General features: G+C 44.0%; 1 long non-coding RNA gene across 3 annotated transcripts; it reads left to right on the forward strand.

Moving 5' to 3' along the window:
- Positions 1 to 3914: 3914 nt before the first annotated feature.
- On the forward strand, positions 3915 to 9974 carry LOC147996093 (uncharacterized). Of its 3 annotated transcripts, none has more exons than XR_015674122.1 (3): positions 3915 to 4125; positions 5884 to 6004; positions 7910 to 9974. It is a non-coding gene; the product is annotated as an uncharacterized LOC147996093 (long non-coding RNA). The 3 variants fall into 3 exon arrangements; XR_015674124.1 differs by having other exon boundaries at positions 8359 to 9974; XR_015674123.1 differs by having other exon boundaries at positions 5896 to 6004; positions 7910 to 9973.
- The last annotated feature ends 2223 nt before the right edge of the window (positions 9975 to 12197 follow it).

A 12197-nucleotide genomic window follows, 5' to 3' on the forward strand; every position in this document is an offset into this window, starting at 1 on the left:
TAGAGCAAAATCAAAATCACTGTTGATGCAGGCACTCCACTTCGCCAAAAACCAAAGTGGTTTCTGAGAAATCTCTTGCCACTTTGAAGAGTGAATGATTAGGCCACTCATGATTAGAGAAATCAGATTAATTGGTTCAGAGTGTGATGTGAGAGCATGCTCCTTAATGAAGGCAGCTGCAAAGTGGATGTACACACAATAGACCCAGAATGGTTCAGGAAGCCAGGGTTGTGTTTCTCAAAACATGTTTAGAAAATGGTATAAATCTCGAAAGGTCAGTAGCTTTAAGACTGCCACTTTGGGGGAGTTAATTTTATATGGGGTAAAAGTTATGGAATAGGAAGACAATGCCAGTGTGCACAAACTCTAGAATATCATCTAGGAAACAGAAACACAGGACAAAACAGAACTGCAGGACGAAATCTCTGCTCACACTCTACAAGGACTTTATAATTCTGTCCAGATGTTTACTTGAGAAGATTGAGAATTGGAAAACAATTACATAATCCTAAAAATTCTGTCTTGGACACAATTAGAAAGCATATTACACCATTGCCCTTAAGGGATGCTGTCAACTTCTTCATCCTATATTTGGCACATCTGGATATATTTCCCCTCCTTGAGGCTAAGAGAACAAATTTCAGATTTATAGGGCAGGTAAAATAAGACTTCTACAGGTCTCACTGACAGGGAAGGTTCAGAATAAGCCAGAGTATTTTCTGGTCCATGGACAGGCTTTGTGAAGTGTGGTAACTCCATACACCATGATTTTGGGGCTCTCAGAAAGGTGTACACATGACAACCAGGGAATCTATTCCCAAAATGACAACTCTCAAAAGGAAAAAAATATTCTAGATTTAATTCTCTTATTAGTCATTGAAATTACCAGTGTCCAGTACTCAAGTCAGATGTCTCTTGGATATTTTATGATTTTACACCAAAGCATTTCTAAGGAAGTTAGGAATTGATCTACAGCCTTAAATAACACTTAATTTTTTTGTCATCAAATGATTAGTAATTATCTTTGCTATGTCTTCTCATCTATTTTTTTCTCCCTCCCAGTAAGTATGCAAAAAACAAGACTAGCTTCCTGTATTCAAGCTTGTAAAACATTACCCTCAATTTTTAAGACAGAAAAAAATCAATCTAACACACTAAACTTGCTCAGATGAAGAAGCTAATTCTGAGGATATGAACATGTCAGGCTCGTGTCCACCTCCTCCATCCACAACATGAAGAAGCAAACTTCTGTGGAAAGGGTTCCAAAGAAGTTAGCCAGTCTCTCAACAAGTGACCAGGATCCTTTACTGTGTTTTCATAGACCTGGGGTATTAGAGTCTGCTTTGTTCCCTTGTTATTATGGATGTGACAGAAACTCCTTGGTTTTTATTGCAGCAAACAGAATACTGTGCCCCAGAGATATACATCTTAATCCTCAAGCCTTTTATAAGCATTTTTATGTGACAAGATGAAATTAAAGTAGCAGATATAATTAAGGTTGATAATCATCTTAAACCCAATTATGATAGATGAGTCCAGTGTGACCAGTGGGGTCTTAAAAGGAATATGGAATACTAGAGGGGTCTGCAGTTAAGAACTTAGCTTGTGGGTTGGGGATTTAGCTCAGTGGTAGAGCGCTTGCCTAGCAAGCACAAGGCCCTGGGTTCGGTCCTCAGCTCTGGAAAAAAAAAAAAAAAAGAACCTAGCTTGTGACACATGGCTTCAAAAACAGAGAGGGTATGGCCATGGGGTATGACCAAATTTTAACCTGGTTAAGTTAACAGAGACTTGATTTCCTATAGAGCCTGAAGAATTACATAGTTCTGAGAACATCTTTATTTTGACTTAGTGAGACCCATTCAAACATTTCATAAAAAGAATTGTAAGACTTTTTAAAAATATGTTTTGTCATTACCTGTCCTGAGTAAATAAAATTGAAATTCAATAAAAATTGAAAACTAATTCATTAGACTGTTTACATTCTTCATTTTTCCTTTTTATAATAAATTATTTATTTTTTAAAACTTACCTGCTTATCTTTAAGTAGGAGAAGCTTTTGACATCTTCCTCAGTCTTTTTCTTTCGTTGTTCCTCATAGGTGAGGAATGTTTTACCTGTTGTCTTAGTTAGGGTCTTATTGCCGTGAACAGATACCATGACTAAAGTAAGTTTTATAAAGGACAACATTTAATTGGGGCTGCTTACAGGTTCAGAGGTTCAGTCCATTATCATCAAGGCAGGAGCATGGCAGCATCCAGGCAGGCATGGTGCAGGAGGAGCTGAGTTCTACATCTTCACCCAAAGGAAGCCAGGAACAGACTGAACCTCCTCAGGCAGCTAGGAGGAGGATCTCCAAGCCCACCCCACAGCGACACACTTCCTCCAACAAGGCCACACCTTCTAATAGTGCCACTCCCTGGGTCAAGCATGTGCAAACCATCACATTCCACTCCCTGGCCTAAATTTAGCATAATAAAAAAGTACATTTAGTTCAACTTCCCAAGTCCCCATAGTCTATAGCAGTAACAACACTGTTAAAAGTCCAAAGTTCAGTCTCCTCTGAGATCTACCCAATCACGTAACTGTAATCACCCATTTAAGACAGGCAACCAGCTGGGCAAACTTAAAACTCGCCATACACAGTCTTCGGATATTCAACTTCTTTTTCATCTTTGTTGACTACAACAAACTTCCTTCTCCTGAGTTGGTTCCACTCCCAGTTAGCAGCTTCCTCAGCAGATAACCCATGATTCTTGCATCTCTAACATCTTTCAGTCTCCAGGCAGCTTCAATGTTACAGCTTGTTTCAGTGTCTGGGATCCACACATGATTCTCCAAAGGGCTGGCTTCACTTCCCCAGCTCTGCCCTCTGTAGCAGTTTAACTTCAGGTTGATCCACACTACACTTTGGCTGCTGTTCTTGGTGATCATCCCACGGTACTGGCGTCGCCAGTACAATGGGGTCTTCCATTGCATCTAGGCTTCACCAATAGCCTCTCCTAGGCTCTCTTTGTGGTGCCAATCCTCAACTCCTTTGCCTGACCCCTTCAGTCCTGGGCCATCAATTGGAACTAAAGGTGCACCTTAACCAATGGCCTTCCATGGCCTCTCACAGTGCCCAGCCTCAGCTGCTCTTCATGACCCCTTCAAGCCTTCAAAACAAGTACCACCTGGGTGACTCTTAGACAATACCAAGCCCAGCCACAGCACAAGTTACAACCTTGGCATCTCTGGAACACAGCTCTCAAAAGACACTTCCCAGAAGATTTCACCTCAGTGATGCTGATCTCTTTCTTAGCTCCAGCTAACCAGCACCAATTGTCCCAGTGGTCTCCTTCTCCTCTTGACTATAAAGCCAGAGACACATGGCTGAAGCTGCTGAGTCCTGCTGATTGCAGGAGCTGGAACATGCCCCCCTTGTTCTATTACATTATCACTAGCTTCCTCTTTTCTAATTCCTTCACTGTCTAAACTTGGCTGTCCTCGATCTTGCTGTGTAGATTTGAAAGGAAAATTATACAGATTTAAGGTTTAAAAATATGAAGTTAAAAGAGTATGTTTCAACTCAGGACTAAACACTGTGAAAAGCAAGTCCAGGCAGCCCCGCCCTGCCGCTAGAACTAACAGACCATAAAAGGAAAGGAATGCAGAACAGACCAGGAGTACCGGATCTGACTCACAGGCCACCTGGCAGGAAGAGATAAGCCCCCAGCCCCCGACATCCAGGATGCCCCAAACCAGCCAATGTGTGTAGCTATACCTTATTACCTCATCATGTCAAATAGCCAATCATATGTGAACATGTCTATGTGCCTCGTTTGAATCCACCAATCCCTGTAACTATGCATCTGCTTCTGTACGCCCGCTTCTGCTTCCCCAATCCCTATAAAAGCCCCATGCTGGAGCTGCTGGGCGCGCAAGTCCTCCGAAGAGACTGTGTGCCCGCAGGTACCTTTGTTTTCCAATAAACCCTCTTGCTGATTGCATCCGAGTGGACTCGGCTCGGTCATTGGGCGCTTGGGACTCCTCCTGAGGGAAAGGTCCTCTCCGGGGGTCTTTCATTATGGGGGCTCGTCCGGGATTTGGAGACCCTCCGCCCAGAGATCACCGACCACCCACCGGGAGGTAAGCCTGCCGGCGTTTGTCTTGTTTGTTGTGTCTTGTCCTGTGAACGATTGATCATTAGGCTCAGATCTGGGGACTATCTGGGCGGGCCAGAGAAGGAGCTGACGAGCTCGGACTTCTCCCCCGCAGCCCTGGAAGACGTTCCAAGGGTGGTTGGAGGAGAGGGAGATCCGGATCCGTGGCACCTCCGTCCGTTTTCGGAGGGATCCGCACCCTTGATGACTCCGTCTGAATTTTATTGGAGTAGAGGATCCAAGACCCTCGCTGACTCCATCTGAATTTTTGGTTTCAGTTTGGTACCGAAGCCGCGCGGCGCGTCTGCTTGTTACTTGTTTGACTGTTGGAATTGTTTGTCTTCTTTGTGACCTGACTGTGGTTTTCTGGACGTGTTGTGTCTGTTAGTGTCTTTTTGACTTTTGTTTCGTGTTTGAATTTGGACTGACAACTGTGTTTAAAATCTTGGACCGATGACTGTGTTTGAAATCATGAAACTGTTTGCTTTGTTCGTCGAAGAGTTTTACTTGGTCCCCTTAACGCTTAGTGAGTAAGAAACTTAATTTTGTAGACCCCGCTCTAGTGGCAGTGTGTTGGTTGATAGCCAAAGTTAATTTTTAAAACATAGTGTTTTGGGGGTTGGGGATTTATCTCAGTGGTAGAGCTCTTGCCTAGCAAGCGCAAGGCCCTGGGTTCGGTCCCCAGCTCTGAAAAAAGGAAAGAAAAACAAAACAAAAACATATAGTGTTTTATCTGTGCTTGTGCTCGCAGCCAGCTGTGATGAACTGGGAAAGATTTAAATTTTCCTTGGGAGTAAGGAATCTTAAAGGCGGAGTTTCAGCCGGTATGGCACTTAGTGCGTAGCTGCCTAAAAGATCAGAAATGCTGTTAACAGGCTATAAAAAAGGGACAGGCTGTGTTAGAAATGCTACAGGAAGAATGATCTAAAAAGGCTGAGAGCTAAGTGGGGCTATAAGGAAAACAAGAACAGGAAAGGAATTTCTGACATTTGCTCACAGTAGGAGAGCGCTCATTTAGAGAAGTTCTTTAAGGAAGCCTGCCTTATCTGCTGTCCTTATTCCAAGGGAGGAGTCAGTCTCCAACATTAAATTACTTTTCTCCCTGATCATCATTAACATGGAGAGTGCCTTTGGTCCTATCCCCACAGCAGCCAGTTCCTGCCCCTATGGTTAAAATGCCCCAGGTTGGGGGACAAAAAGAGCCCCTAAAATAGTTTCAAAGAATCTACAACTGTGAAGAACTTTGTTTTGCCAGTCAGGATTAATGTTTTCTTTTCCATGGGCCTATAGCCCACTGAGACAGTTTGGTAAAGGGCTGTTACTAAAGTCCTGAAAGCCCCAGGTGAACTGGTTACAATTATTTTGTCAGCTGCTTAGTATCTAGCACCCAGGTTCTAACCATCTCTCCATCCTTTTGTTATTAGTTGTTACTAGAAGCCTAGTGTCATTTGGAGGCTGGTTCTCTTGAGAGGCAAAGCCACCAAGCTGACACTGAAGGGAGGTAGGTACTCCTTAAGGGAAAATCTAAGCCCAGAGAGACAGCCGGTAACAGCTAGGCTGCCTCTCTGCTCGCCTTTCTGTTTCATAGACAAAGCTTGTGCTTATATTTACAGTGGCCTTTTTGTCCAAAAAAAGGCCTCCTGGTTTAGCTGTGTGACTAAATGCTATTTGTCCTCTTCAGTGGACCTCTCTCCTCTAGATTCCCTTCTTGTTTTCTCACCATCCCACGTGAGATGCTTGTTAGTAACTGTTACAGGTCTTCTTTACCACCGAGGAAAGACAGAATCCTACTAGAGGCCTGAAAGAATGTTCCAGACATGGATAGAAGGCCCTCACTTCTGCCTGCTCTCTTCAGACGCCTGAAGGTAGGGAGTGCCAGGTCTGCCCCCAGGCTCCAAGGGTGGGTCTCCTAGGGGCTGGAAAATGTCCCATCAATCTGGCTAAGATAAGGAAAGGGTATGAAGAGAAAGTTACAGAAACTTGAAGGGTTAAGCTAAGTCACTGAGAGAGTTATTGTAAGTTGCAGAGAAAATAACTTGATGCGTGGTTCAGGGTCTGTGCAGAAAAGTGGACAGCACCTAATAGCTGTAGAAGAAGATGCAGAGAGACTGAAAAAAAAAAAAAAGAAAGACAGAAAGAAAGAGGATAAAAAGAGCAGGAAGCTAGGGAAGAAAAGAGACAAAAAGAAGAGGAAATTAGAGAGCTAAAGAGAGATAAAAGACAAGAGAGGAACATATACTGGCCACAGTAGTTAGGGAACCTAGGAAGATCGTACCTGGCAACAGAAGAGAATTCCTGGCTAAAGATCAGTGTGCCTAATGCAAAGGAAAAAAAAAGACACTGGGTCAGGGACTGCCCCAGAAAGAACAAGAGGGGACACTGGAGAGCCTCTCGGTCCTGGAGTGCTGGCTATGTGCAGAGATAGGAGGGAAGCCTGCCCAGTTGTTTTATGGATACAGGGACCCAATGCTCTGTGCTCCTATGCTCCAGTGGGCCAGTATCCAAAGACCTTGGGTACAGGGGCCTACTGGCAACAAACAATACTTATGGACTGCCCGAAGAACAGTGGACCTTGGCGTGGGCCGGGTAACCCACTAGTTCATAGTCATCCCTGACTGCCCCTATCCCTTGCTCATGAGCAATTTGCTGTCCAGAATGGCTTGTGTGGGCTAAAATGGCTGGGTGAGGCCATGTGTATGCATATCTGCAGACTGTGTATGTGGAGCTTAAGACCTGTCTCAGTGCACCAGTACCTGATGCTGGGAGATGTGTGACTTAGTCCTGATCTGCCTGGAACACATCACTCCTGCCAGCCGGGCACTAACAATTATCACCCAATCCAGGACTTAAACTGTGATAGAGTGGCTGATGTTCTGCCTTTGAATAGAGTGTCCCAAAAGATGGGACCACTGGTCAGCTGCCATGGACTAGATTCTCCACCGGTTGGGGACAATCTGGTCACCTTGCTGCCCAATCCGGACCTGGAGCCACCACAGCACGAGTGTCAAGTACTGGCAGAAGCCCATGGGTGGAGGAAAGACCTCTGCGACTGGCTGATTGACCCCTGCTGAAAGCCGAGGCTACCTTGTCCACAGACGGGAACAGTTCTCTTCATGAAGGTCAGAGATAAGTGGGTGCTGCCATGGTGGACAACACAATGTCATCTAGGATGGCTGAACCTCAACCCCCCAGTACATCGGTGCCGCAGATGCCTTTGCCATCTCTTGGATGCCCTGATGAAGCCAACAACTGTGAGTACTATTCATTGCTCAGGATATCAGGAGGGAAGAGATTCAGTGGCATTGGGCAGTAACAAAGTAGATAAAGTGGCTCGGGAAATGGCTATGCAGGAGCCTATCCTGGTTGCAGGCCTGCAAGAGACAGCCACTGAGAACTAGGATCGGACTAAGGGATGGCCTCACTTAGAAAAGGCCCAAATTGCTTAAAAGATAAAGGACAATGGCACACTTGAGGGGAAAGCTATACTCCCCCAGAGAACAAAGAAAAGACTCACTTTGCCAAATACAGAAATGGACTCATTTAGGAGATAAGAAGTTTGTCCAAGTAGTTAAGGTGTATGTAACAGACTTTAAGATTTTAGCCAGAGAGACAGTAGATAGTATAAGGTATGTCAATAAGTGAATGCTTAGCAAGCAAACAGGGCAAAGAGACCTAGAGAGTTTGGTGAAAAGTCGAAGTGAACTTCACTGAGATAAAACCAGAAAAATATGATCACAAGTATCTCCTAGTGCTTGTAGATACTTTTTCAGGAATAGATAGAAGCTTTCCTCACCAAACGAGAGACGGCCTCTGCAATCATCAAGAAGATACTGGAAGAAATCTTCCCCCGATTTGGAATGCCCAAGGTAATCTGGTCAGACAACGGCCCTACTTTCGTTGCCAAGGTAAGCCAGGGTGTGGCCAAGTATTTAGAGGTCGATTGGAAATTACATTGTATTTACAGACCTCAAAGTTCAGGACAGGTAGAGTAAATAAATAGAACTCTAAAAGAGACCCTGACCAAATTAACCATGGAGACTGGCGCAGACTGGGTGACACTCCTTCCCTCTTGCTCTCTTCAGAGCAAGAAATACCCCTTCCAGATTCAACCTTACCCCCTTTGAGATCTTAAATGGGGCCTCAGCCCCCCTGACTGTATTAGATGATGTTACTGAACCAACATGTCATAGTGCCATAGTAATAATGATTTGTGTGCCAGGCTAAAAGACCTACAGGTGATACAGAAAGAAATCTGCTCAGAGCTGGCAGCAGCCTATGCCCTGGGGACCCCTGAGACATCTCACCAGTTCCAGGTCGGAGACTCGGCTACATACGATGGCACCGAACCCAGATACTCACTGGAAAGGACCATACCTGGTGCTGCTGACCACCCTGACAGCCATCAACTCTCAGCCCTCACCAGCCGTGTACTAGCTGTTGGGGCTGAGAGCTGGGACCTAGAGGGAAACTCAGATCTTCAAAAAGCTCCCTAGACTTAATTTCATGTTTGCCCCGGGTTTTATCAAGATAGGTGTGGGGATAGGCTTGATTTCTATTACAAATGATGTAACATTGTATATGTTAGTACTCCTAACACTTCTTGGGACTGTGCCTCAGGGATCACAATCTGTATAAGTTTAGAAGTTCTAAAAGCTAGTCATGACCTTGGTGTGTAGGTTTAGATAGTGTCCAGATTGGAATCCTGATGCTAAAGACTTAGTAAGACACAAAAAAAGGAGTTGAGAATTACTTAGGGCTAAGGCTATCTAGGTGCTGCAAGGGCAGCACAAGGACATCTGCTGTTGCAATGCAAGGCTTATAGAGAATTCAGAACTGCCATTCAGGAGTAATTAAAGACTCCATGAATAAACTTAGAGAAAGGTTAGACAAAAGGCAGACAGAGAAGCGCATCAGGGATGGTTTGAGAGCTGGTTTAGTAGATCTCCTTGTATGACTACTCTGGTATTTTCCCTTATGGGACCCTTCTTAGTTTTGCTTCTGCTTCTGATTATAGGTCCATGTGTGTTAGAGAAACTAGTTAATAGGTTTGACTCCTACAAAAAGATAGAGACGCTGAGGTTGGTTTGAGTCTTGGTTCACTCGGTCTCCCTGGATGACTACCCTACTCTCTGCTATATGGCTGGGCCATTACTAATAATTTTCTTGGTTTTAGTTTTTGGACCCTGCGTGACAAACAGGTTAATTACTTTTGTTACAAATCAAGTGAGTGCTGTGCGGTTGGTTCTGAGACAACAGTACCAGTCAGTTAGGACAACTGGTGAGACCAAATACGAGACTTGATATCAAAATTCTAAGATTAGAATCACTTAGTAGAAGAAGAGGGGAAATGAAAGGAAAATTATACAGATTTAAGGTTTAAAAATATGAAGTTAAAAGAGTATGTTTCAACTCAGGACTAAACACTGTGAAAAGCAAGTCCAGGCAGCCCCGCCCTGCCGCTAGAACTAACAGACCATAAAAGGAAAGGAATGCAGAACAGACCAGGAGTACCGGATCTGACTCACAGGCCACCTGGCAGGAAGAGATAAGCCCCCAGCCCCCGACATCCAGGATGCCCCAAACCAGCCAATGTGTGTAGCTATACCTTATTACCTCATCATGTCAAATAGCCAATCATATGTGAACATGTCTATGTGCCTCATTTGAATCCACCAATCCCTGTAACTATGCATCTGCTTCTGTACGCCCGCTTCTGCTTCCCCAATCCCTATAAAAGCCCCATGCTGGAGCTGCTGGGCGCGCAAGTCCTCCGAAGAGACTGTGTGCCCGCAGGTACCTGTGTTTTCCAATAAACCCTCTTGCTGATTGCATCCGAGTGGACTCGGCTCGGTCATTGGGCGCTTGGGACTCCTCCTGAGGGAAAGGTCCTCTCCGGGGGTCTTTCAGATTGACCTTGAATTTAAGGATCTGTATGCCCATCTCCTGGGATTAAAGGTTTGTACTAAATTGCCTGGAGCTAACTTAGCTGGATGGGATCTTGCCCCAAGGTCATTACTCCCATAATTCAATTTAATATCCTTGAACACAGGATTTAGCTCCATTTCACTTCCAGGATTTTCTATTTTTCCTTTCTCTACTTTCCTTTTTTCTTTAAAGTGCTTTTCATGAGACTTAGCCAGAGAACAACGTCTATGATGGGTGTTTCTGAGACTTCCTTTGTCAATGTAGTTAATCTGAGTCTTTTCACCTTAGCCTCAGACAGACTCTTCAGACAAGGGCAAAAAGTAGCCACATTCTTCACCAAAATACCACAAAAGCAGTCTTTATAGTACATACTGAAATTATTCTCCTCTGAAACCCCTTGGGCCAGGTTTGCACAATTCAAATCACTCTCCGTATCAAAAACTTCCGAATCCCTATTAAAATAGCCCATTAAGCCCCATTTAATGCATTCACTGCTTTCCAAATCCCAAAATCCACATTCTTCCAAACAAAAGCATGGTCAGGCCTATCACAGCAATACCCCACTCCTGGTACCAACTTCAATGTGATGGTTTGCATATGCTTGGCCCAGGTAATGGCACTATTAGAAGGTGTGGCCTTGTTGGAGGAAGTGTGTCACTGTGGGGGTGGGCTTGGATACCCTCCTCCTTGCTACCTGAGGATGCTCGGTCTGTTCCTGGCTTCCTTCCGGTGAAGATGTAGAACTCAGCTCCTCCTGCTCCATGCCTGCCTGGATGCAGTGATGCCACCATGTTACTGCCTTGATGATAATGGACTGAACCTCTAACCTGTAAGCCAGCCCCAATTAAATGTTGTCCTTTATAAAACTTACATTGGTCATGGTATCTGTTCACAACAATAAGACCCTAACTACGACACCTTTCTTAGAGAAGAGATGCTTGAAATAGAACTACCTGGACCACTTAGATCACTCCAGCCCTGTGAAAGTAATGATGTTCAGGCCAAAGCTCTGGTTATTTGAGAGGATGGCAGATTTTAACATAAAAACACAAGTTTCATCTCAAAGAGGATAAATAATACTTTATTGAGAGACCACGGCCTGGGAACACAGATTAAAGTTTCTCCCAAATGATACGTTTGGACACAGTAACAGTTTAATAAAGTCTTTTTTAAGGACAGTACAAAGAAAGTCATAGATGAGTATGCTTTTCAAATACATTAAGTAGGTGGGTTAAGTCAAAGTGGGGAGATCTCTGCTACAGGGTCCTTTTTGGCCAATGGAAGCTATTAGTCTGTTAATACATTCAGGAAGGATTTAATTGCTCATTGACAGGATGTTAGGTCAGACACCCAGAAGGGGAGAAATGGCTATCAGCAAAGTTAATGATAGCCAAGAATTTATGAGATTAGACTAGAACTGCAATGTTTCATCCTCTCTACAATCATTGACACTCTGAGAATCATCCTCTCATTGAAAGCTCCATTATTTTCAGGAACTTTTCTTCGCACAGAAACAGGAGGGAACAGTTCTCTCTGAAGGAAGTGCTGCTTCCACCATCTGCTGAGAGGAGAATCTGTTTTGACTGTGTGCTCAGCATACAAACAGGATTAGAGTTGTTGAATCTGGATGCGATACTCAGGCATCATACAAAGAATGATAATATTGACAGATTTAGCTCCCCTCTGCTGTTTTTTCCTCAGGGAAGAACCCCACTGAAATTCTGCTCTTTTCCTTTGCCTGCAGATGTGTGGTTTATGTTTTAAAATGATTACCAAGTTGTTCACCCCACCCCCACCCCGACTCTCTCTGCTGGATATAATCACCACATTCTTTACCCTTAAACTTTGTGTTCTTTCCTCCTCAAAAATGATTCTTTTCATTTCCTTTACACCATAAAAATTTGCTGTGCCAGAATTTCTTTATGCATTCTTGGAGATTTGACCTTCCTAATTAATGTAACTCACTGTCAGCAGAACAAGCAATCCCTGCTTATATATAAAGGAGGTTGGAAGTTAAGCACCTTTTCTATTTCTGTTTTTCATTTGACTTTGTTGGAGTCTCTGTTCAGACCATTTAGCTATTTTTAATTTCTTACTGTGTTTTAAATTTTGCTGGTATGTTTTTGGACACGT

This window comes from Rattus norvegicus, chromosome 2 (genome assembly GCF_021556685.1).
Source record: "Rattus norvegicus strain SHRSP/BbbUtx chromosome 2, alternate assembly SHRSP_T2T, whole genome shotgun sequence".
Classification (NCBI taxonomy): Eukaryota; Metazoa; Chordata; class Mammalia; order Rodentia; family Muridae; genus Rattus; species Rattus norvegicus.